Genomic DNA, 20,150 nt, shown 5'->3' on the forward strand with positions numbered 1-20,150 from the left:
TTATTATTGTGCCCAATGTCCTTCCCAACCAGGCCTCTGCATAGGTGAATGTTTTCGCCGTTACCATACTTCAATAAATTATTAGTGAAGTATGGTAAACGTAATCCTCAGTTCCGCCCTTCACACCCCTTATGCCACTACCTGCTCTGTAACTGATCCTGGCTTGTTATTCGACCATGCTTCTGTCTGCCGATTCTGTACATACCTCTGCCTGATCTGGAACTGACCCTGGACTGTTATTAAACCATGCTTCTGCCTAACGATTCTGTACATACCTCTGCCTGATCTGGAACTGACCTTGGACTGTTTGACCATGTTTTTTGCCTGCCTCATGGACTGATCTTTTACCCTGCAACTGGACTAGTGGGATTCAACACAGGGGTCTCCCATATGTGAGGGGCTCCAGAATTGTTTTTCTGGATGAAGAAAACTATTTTTTTTGTTTTCTCATTCCTAGATTAGGGTCTGGAGACTCAGAGGCTTCAAAGAGATTTGGATGGGAGAAGCTTCTACCCCTGTCCCCATTCTGTCCTGAACGAGGCCCTACTTCTGCCGGCTGCCTGTAGGACTTACTGCCATTATGTCTCTGCCTGTCGCACTGACCACACCACATGTTCCTGCCTACTACCAGGACCAATGTTTTTGGCACTGCTAATAATATCTCTGCATGCACTGACCCTGGACTGTATATGGACAGTATCCCTGCCTGCTGCCTGGACAATTGTGTTCGCCGTTGCTGACCAAGTCCCTGCCTGCTGCCTGGACTAGGGCTATCCTCCTGTGTACAACTGTGCTACTAAAACCACAGGTAATCTTTTGTTTACGCTTTGCTCAGCATTATGGATTTTAGGGTGTAATTCTTGGTATGTGCATGCTATGTGTCCCTGGAACACCTGATGGTGCCCCCTACATGTTGGGCCTCTGTATGTGGCCAGGCAGTGAAAAAGTCCCACACATGTGGTATCGTAATACTCAGAAGGAGTAGCAGAATGTATTTTGGGGTGTCATTTTTGCTATCTAAATGCTATGTGTTGGAAATATCTTATAAAACGGAAAACTTTGTGTAAAAAAAAAGTTTTCTTTTTTTTCCACATTTTCCAAAAACTTCTGGAAAAAAATGAACCGTTCAAAAGACTCATTATGCCTCATAGATTATACGTTGGGGTGTTAGCTTTCCAAAAAGGGGTCATTTTGTGGGTATTTCCATTGTCCTGGTGCTCCAGGGCCTTTAAAAGTGTATTAGGTGGTTGAGAAATGAGATGTGTAATTTATGCTCCTAGAACACATGATGGTGCTCCCTGCATGTTGGGCCTCTGTATGTGGCCAGGCAGTGAAAAAGTCCCACACATGTGGTATCGCTATACTCAGGAGGAGTAGCAGAATGTATTTTGGGGTGTTATTTGTGGTATGCACATGCCATGTGAGAGAAATAAGCTATTAAAATGACAATTTTGTGAAAAAAATAAAAATAAAAAATAAAAATCTTAATTTTGCAAAGAATCGTGGGAACAAATTACAACTTCAAATAACTCACCATGCCTCTTACTAAATACCTTAAAATGTCTATTTTCCAAAAGGGGGTTATTTGGGGGGCGTTTGTACTTTCCTGGCTTGTTAGGGTCTCAAGAAATGAGATGAGGCTGCCAGTACATCAGATGTGATAAGTTTATTATGATTTGCACCATAGCTTGTAGAATCTAAAACTTTCACACAGACCAAATAATTTCCACTAATTTTGGGTTATTTTTACCAAAGATATGTAGCAGTATAAATTGTGGCCAAAATTTATGATGAAAAATTACTCATTTGCAAAATTTTATCACAGAAATTAAGAAAAAGGCAGAGACATAATGGCAGTAAGTCCTACAGGCAGTAGTCAGAAGTAGGGCCTCGTTCAGGACAGAATGGGGACAGGGGTAGAGGCTTCTCCCACCCAAATCTCTTTGAAGCCTCTGAGTCTCCAGACCCTAATCTAGGAATGAGAAAACAAAAAAATGTATTTTCTTTTATCCAGAAAAACAATTCTGGAGCCCCTCACATATGTGAGACTCCTGTGTTGAATCCCACTAGTCCAGTAGCAGGGTACAAGATCAGTCCATGAAGCAGGCAAAAAACATGGTCAAACAGTCCAAGGTCAGTTCCAGATCAGGCAGAGGTATGTACAGAATCATTAGGCAGAAGCATGGTCGAATAACAGTCCGGAGTCAGTTCCAGATCAGGCAGAGGTATGTACAGAATCGGCAGACAGAAGCATGGTCGAATAACAAGCCAGGGTCGGTTATAGAGCAGGCAGTACCATAAGAGGTGTGAAGGTGTGTGAAGGCAGGAACTGAGGATTAAGTTTACCATACTTCACTAATGATTTATTGAAGTATGGTAACGGTGAAAACATTCACCTATGCAGAGGCCTGGTTGGGATGGACATTGTAAAATTATGAAAATGTGGAAAGTGTCACAAATGTTATTAAACATGTGTAACCAAGTGTAGATGAGTGTAGATGTGAATATACAAAAAAACATGTAAATTAAGTACAAATAAATGTGCTGAATGTTCTGATCCGCAATGGGAAAAAAAACTTTTGAAGTGCAATAGACCACAGACGCTCCAGGACTTTTCAGGTGCAGAAACGCCACCCCCACATGTGTCCCCACTCACCAAATGGCGATGACCCCCAGCTTTACAGTCTGGGGGTCACTTCAGGCTTATGCGATGGTATCCAGAGAAGCTCAGGAGTGGTGTTGTGCACATCAGATCAAAGGATTTCTTGTTGGAATTTCTCAGCAGAATCACCAGGCACCAAAAAAGGATAAAAAAATTGAACTAATAGTAAAAAGTACTGTTTGAAAAGGGATTTATTCCATATACAAATGGGTACTTACAAAATAGTTGATAAAAACAGGCATGTAAAGGGATAAGGGATGGATATGGACGCTGCAAGCAAGCTCCAAAGAACTAAAAGGGAAGGACATTGGGCACAATAATAAGATGTGTTTCTTCTGACTTACTACACTATGAGAAATTTCTCTTTCCCTGGGCCATTTGGTTACATGTGTGAGATGCATGGAAGGAGTATCCTATAATTGCCTAATTTGGTTCCTTCTTGGAATTATGTGGCGTGGAATCAACTGCATACTGACTACTTTTGATTGAGTGGTCACTGGTGGCTTGGCGAGTGTCTAGTGTGCACATGCTGTGGAAAGGAAGATTCAAGTTGGATGAACATATGGACTGTATATTATTTATTCTTTTGATAGTTCTCTTTTGCACCAAATTGTGGTGGTACTCACTGATCTTTAGATTGTTCCCAATCAGAAGGGGTTGAACATGCACATTTTTTATGTATATAATTGTATTTTTTTGGTTTGGTTATTCTTTGGATCACATACTCTATGAATTGTAATCTTGCATCTTCATTATTCTGGAGTTTGAAGTTTTTGAACTGTTTTGGGAGGAAAAATAATCTCCAACCCAATGTCCAGGTCTTGCAGCAGACTGGCAGGCTGTGATTGCAGGCTGCTTGTTAGAAAATCAAATTGCTCAGAATTTTTCTTTTTTATGGTTAAACTCCCCTGCATAGGTAACCCTTTTTCTGTTGACCTTCCCAGTTAGCAAGCAATTGTGCTGCAAGTTTGAAAATTACTTGCTAAGCAATTGGTAGACTTGCCAGGCTTCAAAAGTTTTTTGCACAATTGCAGCAAATCCACATTGCATGAATTCAGTTCAATTTTCTTTGCAAACATTCTGCAAGTCTGCTGCAAGTTTTGGTTCAGTTATGTTGTGCAGTAGTCATCCCACCACAGGAGTCACTGTAGCTGAATTTGCATGCTGTAGACTTGCAGCGCTCTTGCTGTAGTCTCACCACTGCAACTTTACTCTTGCTAGAGACTTGCCGTGCAATCTTGGAAGTGTCAGCTAGAACATAGTTACATAGTTACATAGTAGGTGAGGTCGAAAAAAGACACAAGTCCATCAAGTCCAACCTATGTGTTTGTTTATATGTCAGTATTACATTGTATACCCCTGTATGTTGCAGTTGTTCAGGTGCTTATCCAAAAGTTTCTTGAAACTATCGATGCCCCCTGCTGAGACCACCGCCTGTGGAATGGAATTCCACATCTTTGTCGCTCTTATGCCCCGTACACACGGTCGGACATTGATCGGACATTCTGACAACAAAATCCATGGATTTTTTCAGACGGATGTTGGCTCAAACTTGTTTTGCATACACACGGTCACACAAAGTTGTCGGAAATTCCGATCGTTCTGAACGCGGTGACGTAAATCACTTACATCGGGACTATAAATGGGGCAGTAGCCAATAGCTTTTGTCTCTTAATTTATTCTGAGCATGCATGGCACTTTGTGCGTCGGATTTGTGTACACACGATCGGAATTTCCGACAACGGATTTTGTTGTCGGAAAATTTTATAGCAAGCTCTCAAACTTTGTGTGTCGGAAATTCCTATGGAAAATGTGTGATGGAGCCTACACACAGTCGGAATTTCCGACAACCAGGTCCTATCACACATTTTCCATCGAAAAATCCTATCGTGTGTACAGGGCATTACAGTAAAGAACCCTCTACGTAATTTAAGGTTAAACCTCTTTTCTTCTAATTTTAATGAGTGGCCACGTGTCTTGTTAAACTCCCTTCCGCAAAAAATTTTTACCCCTATTGTGGGGTCACCAGTAGGGATAAGCCAAACACCCCCCTGTTCGGTTCGCACCAGAACTTGCGAACAGGCAAAAAATTCGTTCGAACGCGCGAACACCGTTAAAGTCTATGGGACACGAACATGAATAATCAAAAGTGCTAATTTTAAAAGGCTTATATGCACGTTATTGTCATAAAAAGTGTTTGGGGACCTGGGTCCTGCCCCAGGGGACATGGATCAATGCAATAAAAAGTTTTAAAAAACGGCCGTTTTTTCGGGAGCAGTGATTTTAATAATGCTTAAAGTGAAACAATAAAAGTGTAATATCCCTTTAAATTTCGTACCTGGGGGGTGTCTATATTATGCCTGTAAAGGGCGCATGTTTCCCGTTTTTAGAACAGTCTTACAGAAAAATGACATTTCAAAGGAAAAAAGGTCATTTAAAACTACTCGCGGCTATTAATGAATTGCCGGTCCGACAATACACATAAAAGTTCATTGATAAAAACGGCATGGGAATTCCCCACAGGGGAACCCCAAACCAAAATTTAAAAAAAAATGACGTGGGGGGTCCCCCTAAATTCCATACCAGGCCCTTCAGGTCTGGTATGGATATTAAGGTGAACCCCGGCCAAAATTAAAAAAAAAAAAAATGGCGTGGGGTCCCCCTCAAAATATATACCAGACCCTTCAGGTATGGTATGGATTTTAAGGGGTACCCCGCGACAAAATTAAAAAAAAAAAAACAGCGTGGGGTCCCCCCAAAAATCCATCCCAGACCCTTATCTGAGCACGCAACCTGGCAGGCCGCAGGAAAAGAGGGAGCGCCCCCCTCCTGAACCGTACCAGGCCACATGCCCTCAACATTGGGAGGGTGCTTTGGGGTAGCCCCCCAAAACACCTTGTCCCCATGTTGATGAGGAGAAGGGCCTCATCCCCACAACCCTGGCCGGTGGTTGTGGGGGTCTGCGGGCGGGGGGCTTATCGGCTCGAACTCGAAGCTCATCCCTAGTCACCAGTATAGTATTTGTATATTAAAATCATATCCCCTCTCAAGCGTCTCTTCTCCAGAGAGAATAAGTTCAGTGCTCGCATCCTTTCCTCATAACTTATATCCTCCAGACCCTTTAATAGCTTTGTTGCCCTTCTTTGTACTCGCTCCATTTCCAGTACATCCTTCCTGAGGACTGGTGCCCAGAACTGGACAGCATACTCTAGGTGCGGCCGGACCGGAGCCTTGGAGAATTATCGTTTTATTGCTGGAATTAATCCCCTTTTTCATGCCAATATTTTGTTTGCTTTGTTAGCAGCAGCTTGGCATTGCATGCCACTGCTGAGCCTGTCATCTACTAGGACCCCCAGGTCTGTTTCCATCCTAGATTCCCCCAGAGGTTCTCCCCTAGTGTATAAATTGCATTCATATTTTTGCCACCTAAATGCATTATTTTACATTTTTCTACATGTGCTTCCAGGGCTGTGCAAGTGTACAACTTGCCTGTGAAAATGTGCAGCAAGTTAACAAACTCACAATTCAACACTGTCACACATTTGTGGCAAGTTATACTTGCTATCTGGGTTGAGTTTGTTTATTAAAACCACAGTTAAGACTCACTACAAATGCTTTTACTATGGAGTTAACAATCCCAAAAACCATACTACTCCCTGGACACGTTCCTGTAACCAGTTTTCTATCTTAGTACAAACAGTGTAGATCTCAAAAAGTCGCGCTAAAGGCTAAAAGTGACAACAGGCGAATGCCTAAAAAAAGACTAATGTGAATATGAAAATTGGATGGTGATCATTGAGTGAAAGTGTCAAGCACTATGAAAGGAAAACTATAAAATGCTAATAAATGGATAAGACATAGATAATAATAGCTATGCCTGTAGCAAAAAACAAATATTGCATAGCACAATCAATAAACAGTGAGTTCCTCTAATGTCAATAGATACAATAATATACCTTAACTGTGACTGCAAAGCTAAATCGTAATTGATAAAGAAAAATGATGTACCAACATAAGGAAAATAAAACCAAAAAAGAGTCCGTAGTTCAAAAAGGACAATATTGAATAAAGTCCATCCGTATTAAATTGACATGCATAAATTAAAACTGTTCTCCAGGTGCTCTGTGAAGTAATGTAACAGGATCTCGCTGTGGTGAGAAATAGAGTGCGTAGATAAACCTCCACCTCTAAGAAAAATTGCTGCCCCTTACCAGATGGAAATGGTCTCTTAATTATAGGAGACCCAGGAGGCGGATGGCTGCAACCCCAGCCAGGGATCTTTGAAGCAGGTACTCAACGTCCAGGTCCAGGGACTCACTCCAAACAGCCTCAGCAATTATTTGAATATTACCATGTAAAAAATAAATAGCTCCACATAGCATAAAATCCAGCGATTTATTAAATAAAAAGTAAAAATTGCACTTACAGAGACATGGTAGATTACAAGCGTGTATATAGAAAGCCGGCCGGCTCCAAGATAACCCGTGTCCTCCGGGTCTGTGTATCGCGGTGTCGTCGGGACGTAGCTCCTCCTCCCTACGCCGTTTCGTCACAACAGGACGTGGTCACGGTTATCTTGGAGCCGGCCGGCTTTCTATATACACGCTTGTAATCTACCATGTCTCTGTAAGTGCAATTTTTACTTTTTATTTAATAAATCGCTGGATTTTATGCTATGTGGAGCTATTTATTTTTTACATGGTAATATTCAAATAATTGCTGAGGCTGTTTGAAGTGAGTCCCTGGACCTGGACGTTGAGTACCTGCTTCAAAGATCCCTGGCTGGGGTTGCAGCCATCCGCCTCCTGGGTCTCCTATAATTAAGAGACCATTTCCATCTGGTAAGGGGCAGCAATTTTTCTTAGGGGTGGAGGTTTATCTACGCACTCTATTTCTCACCACAGCGAGATCCTGTTACATTACTTCACAGAGCACCTGGAGAACAGTTTTAATTTATGCATGTCAATTTAATACGGATGGACTTTATTCAATATTGTCCTTTTTGAACTACGGACTCTTTTTTGGTTTTATTTTCCTTATGTTGGTACATCATTTTTCTTTATCAATTACGATTTAGCTTTGCAGTCACAGTTAAGGTATATTATTGTATCTATTGACATTAGAGGAACTCACTGTTTATTGATTGTGCTATGCAATATTTGTTTTTTGCTACAGGCATAGCTATTATTATCTATGTCTTATCCATTTATTAGCATTTTATAGTTTTCCTTTCATAGTGCTTGACACTTTCACTCAATGATCACCATCCAATTTTCATATTCACATTAGTCTTTTTTTAGGCATTCGCCTGTTGTCACTTTTAGCCTTTAGTGCGACTTTTTGAGATCTACACTATTTTCAGCTTACTACTTTCTAGTCGCAGCTTTTTTCCAATCAGTGTAAGCGCAGTATTTATCTTTTTAGTACAAACAGTGTCATCAATATCACCATTTTAATCACTTCAGCCCCGGAAGGTTTTACCCCCTTCCTGACCAGAGCACTTTTTACAATTCGGCACTGCGTCGCTTTAACTGCTAATTGCGCGGTCATGCAATGCTGTACCCAAACGAAATTTGCGTCCTTTTCTTCCCACAAATAGAGCTTTCTTTTGATGGTATTTGATCACCTCTGCCGTTTTTATTTTTTGCACTATACACGGAAAAAGACCGAAAATTTTGAAAAAAAATGATATTTTCTACTTTTTGTTCTAAAAAAAATCCAATAAACTCAATTTTAGTCATACATTTAGGCCAAAATGTATTCGGCCACATGTCTTTGGTAAAAAAAATGTCAATAAGTGTATATTTATTGGTTTGCGCAAAAGTTATAGCGCCTACAAACTAGGGTACATTTTCTGGAATTTACACAGCCTTTAATTTATGACTGCCTATGTCGTTTCTTGAGGTGCTAAAATGGCAGGGCAGTACAAAACCCCCACAAATGACCCCATTTTGGAAAGTAGACACCCCAAGGAAATTGCTGAGAGGCATGTTGAGCCCATTGAATATTCATTTTTTTTGTCCCAAGTGATTGAATAATGACAAAAAAAAAAAAAAAAATTACAAAAAGTTGTCACTAAATGATATATTGCTCACACAGGCCATGGGCATATGTGGAATTGCACCCCAAAATACATTTAGCTGCTTCTCCTGAGTATGGGGATACCACATGTGTGGGACTTTTTAGGAGCCTAGCCGTGTACGGGGCCCCGAAAACCAATCACTGCCTTCAGGATTTCTAAGGGCGTACATTTTTGATTTTACTCCCCACTACCTATCACAGTTTTGAAGGCCATAAAATGCCCAGATGGCATAAAACCCCCCCAAATGACCCCATTTTGGAAAGTAGACACCCCAAGCTATTTACTTTGAGGCATGTTGAGTCCATGGAATGTTTTATATTTTGACACAAGTTGCGGGAAAGTGACAAATTGTTTTTTTTTTTTTGCACAAAGTTGTCACTAAATGATATATTGCTCACACAGGCCATGGGCATATGTGGAATTGCACCCCAAAATACATTTAGCTACTTCTCCTGAGTACGGGGATACCACATGTGTGGGACTTTTTGGGAGCCTAGCCGCGTACGGGGCCCCGAAAACCAATCACCGCCTTCAGGATTTCTAAGGGTGTAAATTTTTGATTTCACTCTTCACTGCCTATCACAGTTTCGGAGGCCATGGAATGCCCAGGTGGCACAACCCCCCCCCCTCCAAATGACCCCATTTTGGAAAGTAGACACCCCAAGCTATTTGCTGAGAGGCATGGTGAGTATTTTGCAGCTCTCATTTGTTTTTGAAAATAAAGAAAGACGAGAAAAAACATTTTTTTTTTCTTTTTTCAATTTTCAAAACTTTGTGACAAAAAGTGAGGTCTGCAAAATACTCACTATACCTCTCATCAAATAGCTTGGGGTGTCTACTTTCCAAAATGGGGTCATTTGGGGGGGTTTTTTGCCACCTGGGCATTCCATGGCCTCCGAAACTGTGATAGGCAGTGAAGAGTGAAATCAAAAATTTACGGCCTTAGAAAGCCTGAAGGCGGTGCTTGGTTTTTGGGGTCCCGTACGCGGCTAGGCTCCCAAAAAGTCTCACACATGTGGTATCCCCGTACTCAGGAGAAGCAACAGAATGCATTTTGGGGTGTAATTTCACATATTCCCATGGCATGTTTGAGCAATATATCATTTAGTGACAACTTTGCGCAAAAAAAAATAAAAAAAATAAAAAATTGTCTCTTTCCCGCAACTTGTGTCACAATATAAAATATTCCATGGACTCGACATGCCTCTCAGCAAATAGCTTGGGGTGTCTACTTTCCAAAATGGGGTCATTTGTGGGGGTTTTGAACTGTCCTGGCATTTTATGCACAACATTTAGAAGCTTATGTCACACATCACCCACTCTTCTAACCACTTGAAGACAAAGCCCTTTCTGACACTTTTTGATTACATAAAAAAATAATTTTTTTTTGCAAGAAAATTACTTTGAACCCCCAAACATTATATATTTTTTTAAAGCAAATGCCCTACAGATTAAAATGGTGGGTGTTTCATTTTTTTTTTCACACAGTATTTGCGCAGCGATTTTTCAAACGCATTTTTTTGGGGAAAAAATACACTTTTTTAAATTTTAATGCACTAAAACACACTATATTGCCCAAATGTTTGATGCAATAAAAAAGATGATCTTAGGCCGAGTACATGGATACCAAACATGACATGCTTTAAAATTGCGCACAAACGTGCAGTGGCGGCAAACTAAATACATTTTTAAAAGCCTTTAAAAGCCTTTACAGGTTACCACTTTAGATTTACAGAGGAGGTCTACTGCTAAAATGACTGCCCTCGATCTGACGTTCGCGGTGATACCTCACATGCATGGTGCAATTGCTGTTTACATTTGACGCCAGACCGACGCCTGCGTTCGCCTTAGCGCGAGAGCAGGGGGGACAGGGGTGCTTTTTTTTTTTTTTTTTTTTTTCTTTATTATTATTATTTTTTTTTTATCTTATTTTAAAACTGTTCCTTTCATTTTTTTTTTTTTTAAATCATTTTTATTGTTATCTCAGGGAATGTAAATATCCCCTATCATAGCAATAGGTAGTGACAGGTACTCTTTTTTGAAAAAATTGGGGTCTATTAGACCCTAGATTTCTCCTCTGCCCTCAAAGCATCTGACCACACCAAGATTGGTGTGATAAAATGCTTTCCCAATTTCCCAATGGCGCTGTTTACATCCGGCGAAATCTAAGTCATAAAATGCTCGTAGCTTCCGGTTTCTTAGGCCATAGAGATGATTGGAGCCACTCTGGTCTCTGATCAGCTCTATGGTCAGCTGGCTGAATCACCGGCTGCATTCTCAGGTTCCCTGTTGAGACAGGAGAGCCAGAGAAAAACACGGAAGACGTTGGGGGGGGGCATTCCCTCCCACTGCTTGTAAAAGCAGTCTAGAGGCTAATTAGCCGCTAGGATTGCTTTTACATGAAAGCCGACCGCTGGCTGAAAAGAATGATACCAAGATGATACCTAAACCTGCAGGCATCATTCTGGTATAACCACTCAAAGTCGTGAATGGCGTACCTGAAGACAAGAAAATGGTTAACAATAAAGCACAGTAAACGGTAAAGTATAAAAAATTGCATACCTGAAAAGCAAACATGATAAAACATAATAACAATAAAACATTGCAGAATAGAATACAGTAAAAAAGAGCAGAACAATAGAGAGAGAATAGAGAGAGAAAGAACAATAAAACGACAACTATTATTTTTTATTTTATATTTTTGTTTGTGTTTTTTTTTTTTTTTTACACTTTTTTTTGTAACTAACTTTTATAACTGTAACCGGTTCCAGGTTCGGGTCTCTCAAAATGCGATGGCATCTTGGGAGACCCTGTGAAAGTGTGCCTAGTCTGTGCAATGCTGTACCCTACGCTAATACTCAACTAGTGAATGGTAGCGTTCAAAACATTCACCAATGCAAAGACCAGGATTGTCAGGACAGGAGAGACAATAACAGCGGGTGTCACGCCTATATCTGCGCTTGCTGCAGACACAACATCTTTTTTGGGGGGGTTCGTTGGGTAGGGGTACTCGGGAGGACATAAAAATGCCTCTCATGCAGCCGACTGCATTTGGTTGGGGATGTGAATGGGGGAAGTACGGGCGCTGCAGAAGTGGTGGGTTCCCAATTAGGATTGGCGAATGCAGCAGGAAGGGCATTATGGGCACGACGGGCCTGTGTTTGTCTTTTTGGTGCAGCGGGACACTACTTGTGCTTGCCACCTCACCAGCTTGAACTGCACTTATGGGACTCGCCACGTCACCAAGTGTTACTGCAGTGCGGGTTTGACTACGACCGGGGTGTACTAGGCCGCTGGTGCTTGCCAGTTCACCAAAACGCTACAAAAAAAAACTGTTAGCGATCGCAGGGATCAGGCCTGACTCTGCGAACGCTGCAGTTATGCGTTTAGTGTTTTGTAAGTGACAGCGATCAATCGATACTGCACTTGGGTGGGCTGGGCTGGGCCGGGTGGAGGGGCAAAACGCAGGTGCTAGCAGGTATCTGGGCTGATCCCGCTAACACTGCGTTTGTGGGAACCCTAAACTGCTGGGGACGCTAGTATAGATCTGATCAGATCAGATATTGATCCGATCAGATACTATACCACCAAGGGAGGTGTACGGTGCGTGCGTGGGTGTTAGCGGTACTGGCGCTAACCTGACGCTGCCTGGGGCTGGTGCTTGTCAGTTCACCAAAACGCTACCAAAAAAACTGTTAGCGATCGCAGGGATCAGGCCTGACTCTGCGAACGCTGCAGTTATGCGTTTAGTGTTTTGTAAGTGACAGTGATCGATTGATACTGCACTTGGGTGGGCTGGGCTGGGCCGGGCGGAGGGGCAAAACGCAGGTGCTAGCAAGTATCTGGGCTGATCCCGCTAACACTGCGTGTTTGGGAACCCTAAACTGCTGGGGACGCTAGTATAGATCTGATCGGATCAGATATTGATCCGTTCAGATACTATACCACTAAGGGAGGTGTACGGTGCGTGCTTGGGTGTTAGCGGTACTGGCGCTAACCTGACGCTGCCTGGGGCTGGTGCTTGCCAGTTCACCAAAACGCTACCAAGAAAACTGTTAGCGATCGCAGGGATCAGGCCTGACTCTGCGAACGCTGCAGTTATTTGTTTAGTGTTTTGTAAGTGACAGTGATCGATCGATACTGCACTTGGGTGGGCTGGGCTGGGCCGGGCGGAGGGGAAAAACGCAGGTGCTAGCGGGTATCTGGGCTGATCCCGCTAACACTGCGTTTTTGGGAACCCTAAACTGCTGGAGACGCTAGTATAGATCTGATCGGATCAGATATTGATCCGTACAGATACTATACCACTAAGGGAGGCGTATGCTGCGTGCGTGGGTGTTAGCGGTACTGGCGCTAATCTGACGCTGCCTGGGGCGACGCATATCACCGCCGGGCGATCAGGGGGCTAAACCTTTATTCGGTAATAAACGGCGGGTGCCCAGACACTATAAAAAATAAACGAACTAACCAGCGTCACCCATAACACTTATACGGTGATCAGTGGTGAAAGGGTTAACTAGGGGGCAATCAAGGGGTTAAAACATTTATTAGATAGTATATGGGGGTCCCTGACGCTATAAAACGCTGACGGCGAACCTAAATATTTACCTCCCTAACTAGCGTCACCAGCGACACTAATACAGCGATCAGAAAAATGATCGCTTAGTGACACTGGTGACAGGGGGTGATCAAGGGGTTAAAATTTTATTAGGGGGGGTTAGGGGGGTACCCTAGACCTAAAGGGGGCTACCACTCACTGCCCTAACACTGTAACTGTCACAAACTGACACCATGCAGTAATCAGAAAAAAAAAAAAAAATACTGCTTGGTGTCAGTTTGTGACGGGGGGGGTGATTGGGGGGGGATCGGGGGGCGATCGGGGGGGGATCGGGGGTGTAAAGTATGCCTGGCATGTTCTACTGTGTTGTGTGTAGTGTTGTGCACTTACATGTCTTCTCTCCTCGGCGCTGGAACGGAAACTGCCAAGCCGAGGAGAGATGACATCACATCCTCTGCCTGTGTGAAACTACACACAGGCAGGGGAGGATTCTGATTGGCTGGGAGCGATCGCGAGGGGGGGGGCCACGATCGTATGGTCTCCCCCTCGCCTCCCAGCGCTCCCAGTCAAATGCCGGCCGCCGCTGGCACCGGGGGGGAGTCCGATCGGACCCCCCGCCCACGGGAGGCAGATCACGTACAGGTACGTGATTCTGCCTGCCCGTGCCATTCTGCCGACGTATATCTACGTTAGGCGGTCGGCAAGTGGTTAAATAAATAGGTGGCCCATATAATCAACTTGGTGTAGAGTTATTCACTTTTAGGTCAGAGGATATTACATTTTATTACAGAGGACAAGGGGGCACTCTTTACATCTGGGGGAAAAGAGATTTACCTCTGCATGGAAAGGTTTCATCACAGTAAGAGCTGTAAAAATATGGAATAGACTCCCTCAAGAACTAATTCTGCCCAGCTCAGTCTATTTGTTTTGAAAAAGAGCTGGATGCATTCCTACATATATATGATTTATTTATAGGTAATTACACCAGAGACTATTGATCCAGGGAATACAGTGCCTTGAAAAAGTATTCATACCCCTGGACATTTTACACATTTTGTCATGTTACAACCCAAAATGTAAATGTATTTTATTGGGATTTTATGAGATAGACCAACACAAAGCGGTACGTAATTGTGAAGTGGAAGGAAAATGATAAATGGTTTTCAATTTTTTTTACAAAGTGTGCGTGCATTTGTATTCAGCCCACTTTACTCTGATACCCCTAACTAAAATATAGTGGAACCAATTGCCTTCAGAAGTCACCTAATTAGTAAATAGAGTCCACCTGTGTGTAATTTAATTTTTGTATAAATACATGTAGCGCCCTGCTCCTGAAGAGCAGACGCTTTTCTTTTCAAATTTAAGTTAGTTGAAGCTACAGTTTGGCTCAGCTTATCATTACCTAAAGTTACTGGATTCTGTACCAGTTTGGCTGGGCTGTGAAAATTTCCATCCGACCATGGGTGGTGCTGTTACCATTGGTGGATGTTGTAAATACAGTCTGGTTGGACATATTGAATACTCTTTGCCCAGAGACAGTTCGGTGCGAGTGGTTCATTCCGCCGTGCATTCTGGGTAGGGGTATTTAAGGAGCAGACACCATTTTTTCGTTGTTGGCGCTGCCTAACCTCATGGCCCTTCTGGCCTGGGGAAACTGCTGCTCCTTAAAATTCTGCCTTGAGGTCGGCGGACCCAAGGCCCAGCTACTAAAAGAAGGCCCAAAGTTTGAGTGGCCTATTGGTCCATAGGATGGTCTCTTTGCTGTCTGGCCTGCGGGAAGAAGCAAGGGACTGTAACTACCAAGGGAGTACTCTTCAGGAGAGGACCGAGCATAAGGCTAGTATCTTGAGAAGAGCCTGGGAACTCAGTCGGAGATGCATCTGGGATCAAGCAGAGTAATCTGTTTATTCAAGATTGTCAGGTCTGTGGCAGAGACCGTATCAAGCACAGTAATCTGTTTATTCAAGATTGTCAGGTCTGTGGCAGAGACCAATTTCGAGCATCACATCGGCTGCTAGGTTGGTGAGAGAGACCTGTCCGGTGGTTGCTAAATCTAGCATGGAGCTGCTGCTCGCTGGATATAGGAATTACCCCTAACTGCAAGATTCAAGATACCTGAATACCTTTCACCCTCTATCCTGCTATTGCATATTTTGTTCTTCAATAAAACTTGGAAAAAGGATTAAGTGTTGGAGCCAGTGTTTTCAATTGAATATTTGCTATGGGACCCCTATGACGACCACTGTGAAGATGGTAACGGTAAGCTCAAATTTATTCAGCAGCTCCTTCGGGGGTTAGTGCTTCAAACAGCACTTCTGTGAAGTCCTCAGAGGTTTGTTAGAGAACCTTAGTGAACAAACAGCATCATGAAAGCCAAGGAACACACCAGACAGGTCAGGGATAAAGTTGTGGAGAAGTTTAAAGCAGGGTTAGGTTATAAAAAAATATCCCAAGCTTTGGACATCTCACAGAGCACTGTTCAATCCATCATCCGAAAATGGAAAGAGTATGGCACAACTGCAAACCTACCAAGACATGGCCTTCTACCTAAACTGACAGGCCAGTCAGGGAGAGCATTGTGAAAAAACAATCCCCTGCGCTAAAGATACTAATTAGTGATTAGGCCTGCCGCTGTACACGATATATGTCAAAACATGGAAAAAAGGGTATAAGTACCACAGCGCTGACAGCCTGAATAAATACAATAAAGTGCAACTGTAGTGCATACAACATTAAGTGCAAAATTAATCCAAAAAAATATATAAATATCAAGCATGTAGCCAGTGAAAGTTTAAAAAACATGTGCAAATATGTATAAACTTCTAGTTGTAAGTTTCCTTTCACAGGTGCTGCTGTGCTAGAAATAGTGCAAATCAATATTAAGCATGTGACCAGTGAAAGTCCAAAAAAAAAAAGTGCACATAAACATATAGCAGTTCTCAGTTGATAAGTTCCTTTCCTAAGTTTCTTTTAAAAGTGCTGCTGTGCTAAAAAAAATATGATGCTGTAAACAGGTGCATATGGGATTATGGTTAAACTCACCAGATCCAATGGACCCCCAAGCAGTACTGTGTTGTGGGTCAGGTAGGCTTGATATGGTGAGCGGGGTGATGAAAACGCCAACTCCTGGGTGCAATCCTTCCTGGGGTGTTTTCAGGCACAAACATATGGAGAAGGAGCCCGCATAGTAAAGTACGTCTTGTTTAATTAACTAAAATCATTCTTTACAAATTTCCAATCATAAAATCAATCTTTACAAGGTTCCAAGGTGGAGGGCAAACAGATGAACATCAATTACCAGTCCATTAATCAATAGATTCTTTCACAACCTAACGGCAATTGAACGGGCATTGAACGTGATGTCACCGAAGTGCCGCCAGCTGTGTCTGACACTGCATTTCTCCCTTCTCACAAGGCGTTATCAAAGACAAGAGACGCACGGCATCGCTGTGATATTTATAGCCAGGTGCGGGCTCCTCCCAATCACAAGACCATGACAATATTTCCCCCCCAGGTGTACCCAACTTCGAATACACCCAACAGGAAACACTATGCTCACATGACCATACCTCACTTTCCTTGGGTGTACTCGACCTCAAGTACACCAATAAAGGGAACTTCCTCTCCTCAAACAGAAGACAATCCTGAGCATGACTGTCTTGCATTACCTATATAAAAACCCTGAACGGTTAGTCAAAAATATTCCTTATTAAACCACATGGGTATTGAGAGCAACATTAACTCGATGACAAAAATAGGAAAAATAAACATAAGTAAACATAAAATAATAAATCTATAATAAAAATAAAAAAATAAAAATTGCCATAAATGCAAAAAATTTTTAAAAATGTAAAATATATAATGAAAATAATGCATAACGAAAGAAATACATAAAATAAAAATAAATCAAAATAAAAATAAGGATAAAAATAAAATAAAAATACAAATAAATAAAAATAAAAATAAATAAAAACAACAAATAGTGAAAAAAATAGAAATGAAAATAAACCAATGAACAAATACTAAACCATATAATCAAATCACCAGTTGGATAAAAAACAATTGAGGTCCAACGCTATGTTCAACCCCTTAAGCAAATAAATTAATTTTGTTTCATTTTGTGAAATACCTTTAGTAAGATTATCCCCCCCTCCAATGGGGGAGCACCCTGTCTATACCACTAAACTTCAAAGATGTGGGGTCTCGATTGTGAACCAATCTATAATGCCTGGATAGGCTATGCTTAACAAACCCATGTTTTATATTGTTGACATGTTCGCGTAACCTTACCCCAAGCTTCCTAGTAGTTCTTCCCACATATTGGAGCTTGCATGGGCATGCCAATAGGTAGGCCACATGCGTACTATCACACGAGATGAACTTCTCTATCTCGAACGATGTACCTCTGGACTTAAACTCAAAATGTGTAATTTTCTTTGGTTTGTGTTTAATGGTCTTACATACTCGCCACACATCTCCCACATTTGAAAAAAACCCACCTAGTACAGAAAGTCCCCACCCTTCAAGGAGGGTCGACAACAATCCTGGCAAGTTTATTCCTCAAAATAGGAGGCTTGGTTTAAATGAATTGGGGTTTGCTCTGTAAAATTGTATTTAATACTTGATCATTCAGGAGCAATGGCCAATGTTTAGATATTATTCTCTGAACCTGCTTATATTGCCTTGTAAACCCAGTCATAAAAGCTAACCTATAATTGTTACTTCTATGTTCCTTATCTTGTAACATTACATTTCTATCCAATTGTAGGACTTCCTGCTGTGTCTTAACTAATTCTTTGGGCGTGTACCCTTTCTCTTGGAATGTACTTATAATTACTTGCGTTTGGCTATAATAATCTGCAATGTTGTCACAATTCCTGCGTATTCTCATCATCTGGCTTTTAGGTACTCCATTTAGCCATCTGGGGTGATGGCAACTTTCTTTTAGAATATACCCATTACGGTCCACCTCCTTAAAGTGGTTATACACCCTGTACAGCCATGTTTACCTACAGGTAAGCCTATATTAAGGCTTACCTGTAGGTGCTGAAAATATCTCCTACACCTCCACAGTTTAGGAGAAATTTACAATAAAGCCGTGCACCGATGTCTACGGCGCATGCTCACTTTAGAAAGGGCAGATCGTGCTGTTTCTAAAGAGGGTCATGCCATGACTGATGGCTCCCGTGGCACTCGTGGCCCCAGGAAGGAAGAGGGGTGAAGATGGACGCTCACTGCTAGTGGGGACAGCGGTGACATTGCAGGCTTTGTTCTTTAGGTAAGTGACACATAATGGGCTATTATGCGCTGCACAATAGCCTATTATGCTTTACCTTTGCAGATAAATAAAGAGGAAGTAAAACCCATCAGGTTTTACTTCCTCTTTAATGAAAGTGCGTGTGTTTAATTTGCCAATATTCTTGAAAATAACCAGATCTAGGTAGTTGACATCCAATTTTTCGTACGTTTCCCTAAATGAAATTCCATAGGAGTTATTATTAATATCATGTAGGGATTCCAGAAAAGTTTCTTGCGTTCCCGCCCACACAATGAGGATATTGTCTATATACCTCTTGTATAACTTCAGTTCTGGTCTCAATTCCCCATGTATGGCCTCATGTTCCCATTTGCTCTTAAAAATATTTGCCACTGAGGGTGCATACTTGGCCCCCATGGTTACTCCCTTCCTCTGCCTATAGTGGCTACCATTATGCCAAAAAAGCAAAATATCTCTCATGGCCAGGACCAGTGCTTTAATCAAAAACTGTCTTTGTTTCCTTTTGAAATTGGTCTTTTGTAAGGCCTGCGTTACTGTGTCCAAGGCAAAACTTTGATGTTGTTGTAGAGCGAATTAACATCAATACTCGCCAGGATGCAGTCGTCTGATACTTTCATATCTTTAAGCAGGTTAATCAGTTCCTTACTGTCTCTTAAGTAGGCTGGTGACTTCTGGGCCAAGGGTTGCAGGAAGCAATCTAAGTCCCCCAGCCTACTGAAGAGAGAGTCGATGCCACTTACTATTGGTCTCCCAGGAGGTTTGGCCATGCATTCGTGAATTTTTGGTATTTGATAGATAACCGGCATACTGGGGGCATCAGGTATAAGATGTCTAGCTTCTCTTTTATTGATGAGCTCTTCTTTATAGGCTTTGTTGATCAATCTTTTCAATTTGGCCTTATATTTGTTTGTAGGGTTCCCCTTTAATTTTTCATAGGCTTCTTGATTGTCAACTAATCTATTGAGTTCTGCCATATAACCTCCTTTATTTAAAATCACCAGTCCTCCTCTTTTATCAGCTGGTCGTATCACAACCTCTTTGTTTGTTTTTTTCTAACATTCTGAGCCCTTGTTCTATTTTTTTTTTTTGTACCTTCCTGATACAATGTTGAGTTTATCAAGATCCTGTTCGACCAGGGTCCTGAAAACCTACTAAAGTGCATATTTTGTACTTTGGGGTTAAACACCGACCTATTCCTAAGCTGGGTGTGTTGAAATTGGTTTTCCTCCTGATCTCTCTGTGGTTGAGTATTGGCATAGTGTTTCCTGATATTCATCTTCCTCATGAATTTGTGTAAATCAATAAAAACATCAAATTTATTCAATTTCCTTTCAGGGATGAATTTGAGACCTAACTCTAAAACGCGCAGCTCGTCTTCTGAGAAAATGGCAATGCTCGAGTTAAAAATACCTTGTCCTACGTCTCTCTTTTTCCTCTGCCCTCCCCTACATCCTCTGGTCTTCGGTTTCTTTCTTCTCTGCCATTGTTTTGGGGTGGCGTATTGTAATACCATGGGGTCCATTCTTCCTCCATTCTTGCCAGTGGAACATATTCTCCCCCTCTCCCCCTG

Source organism: Aquarana catesbeiana, linkage group LG10 (assembly GCF_042186555.1).
Source record: "Aquarana catesbeiana isolate 2022-GZ linkage group LG10, ASM4218655v1, whole genome shotgun sequence".
In the NCBI taxonomy this organism is placed as follows: Eukaryota; Metazoa; Chordata; class Amphibia; order Anura; family Ranidae; genus Aquarana; species Aquarana catesbeiana.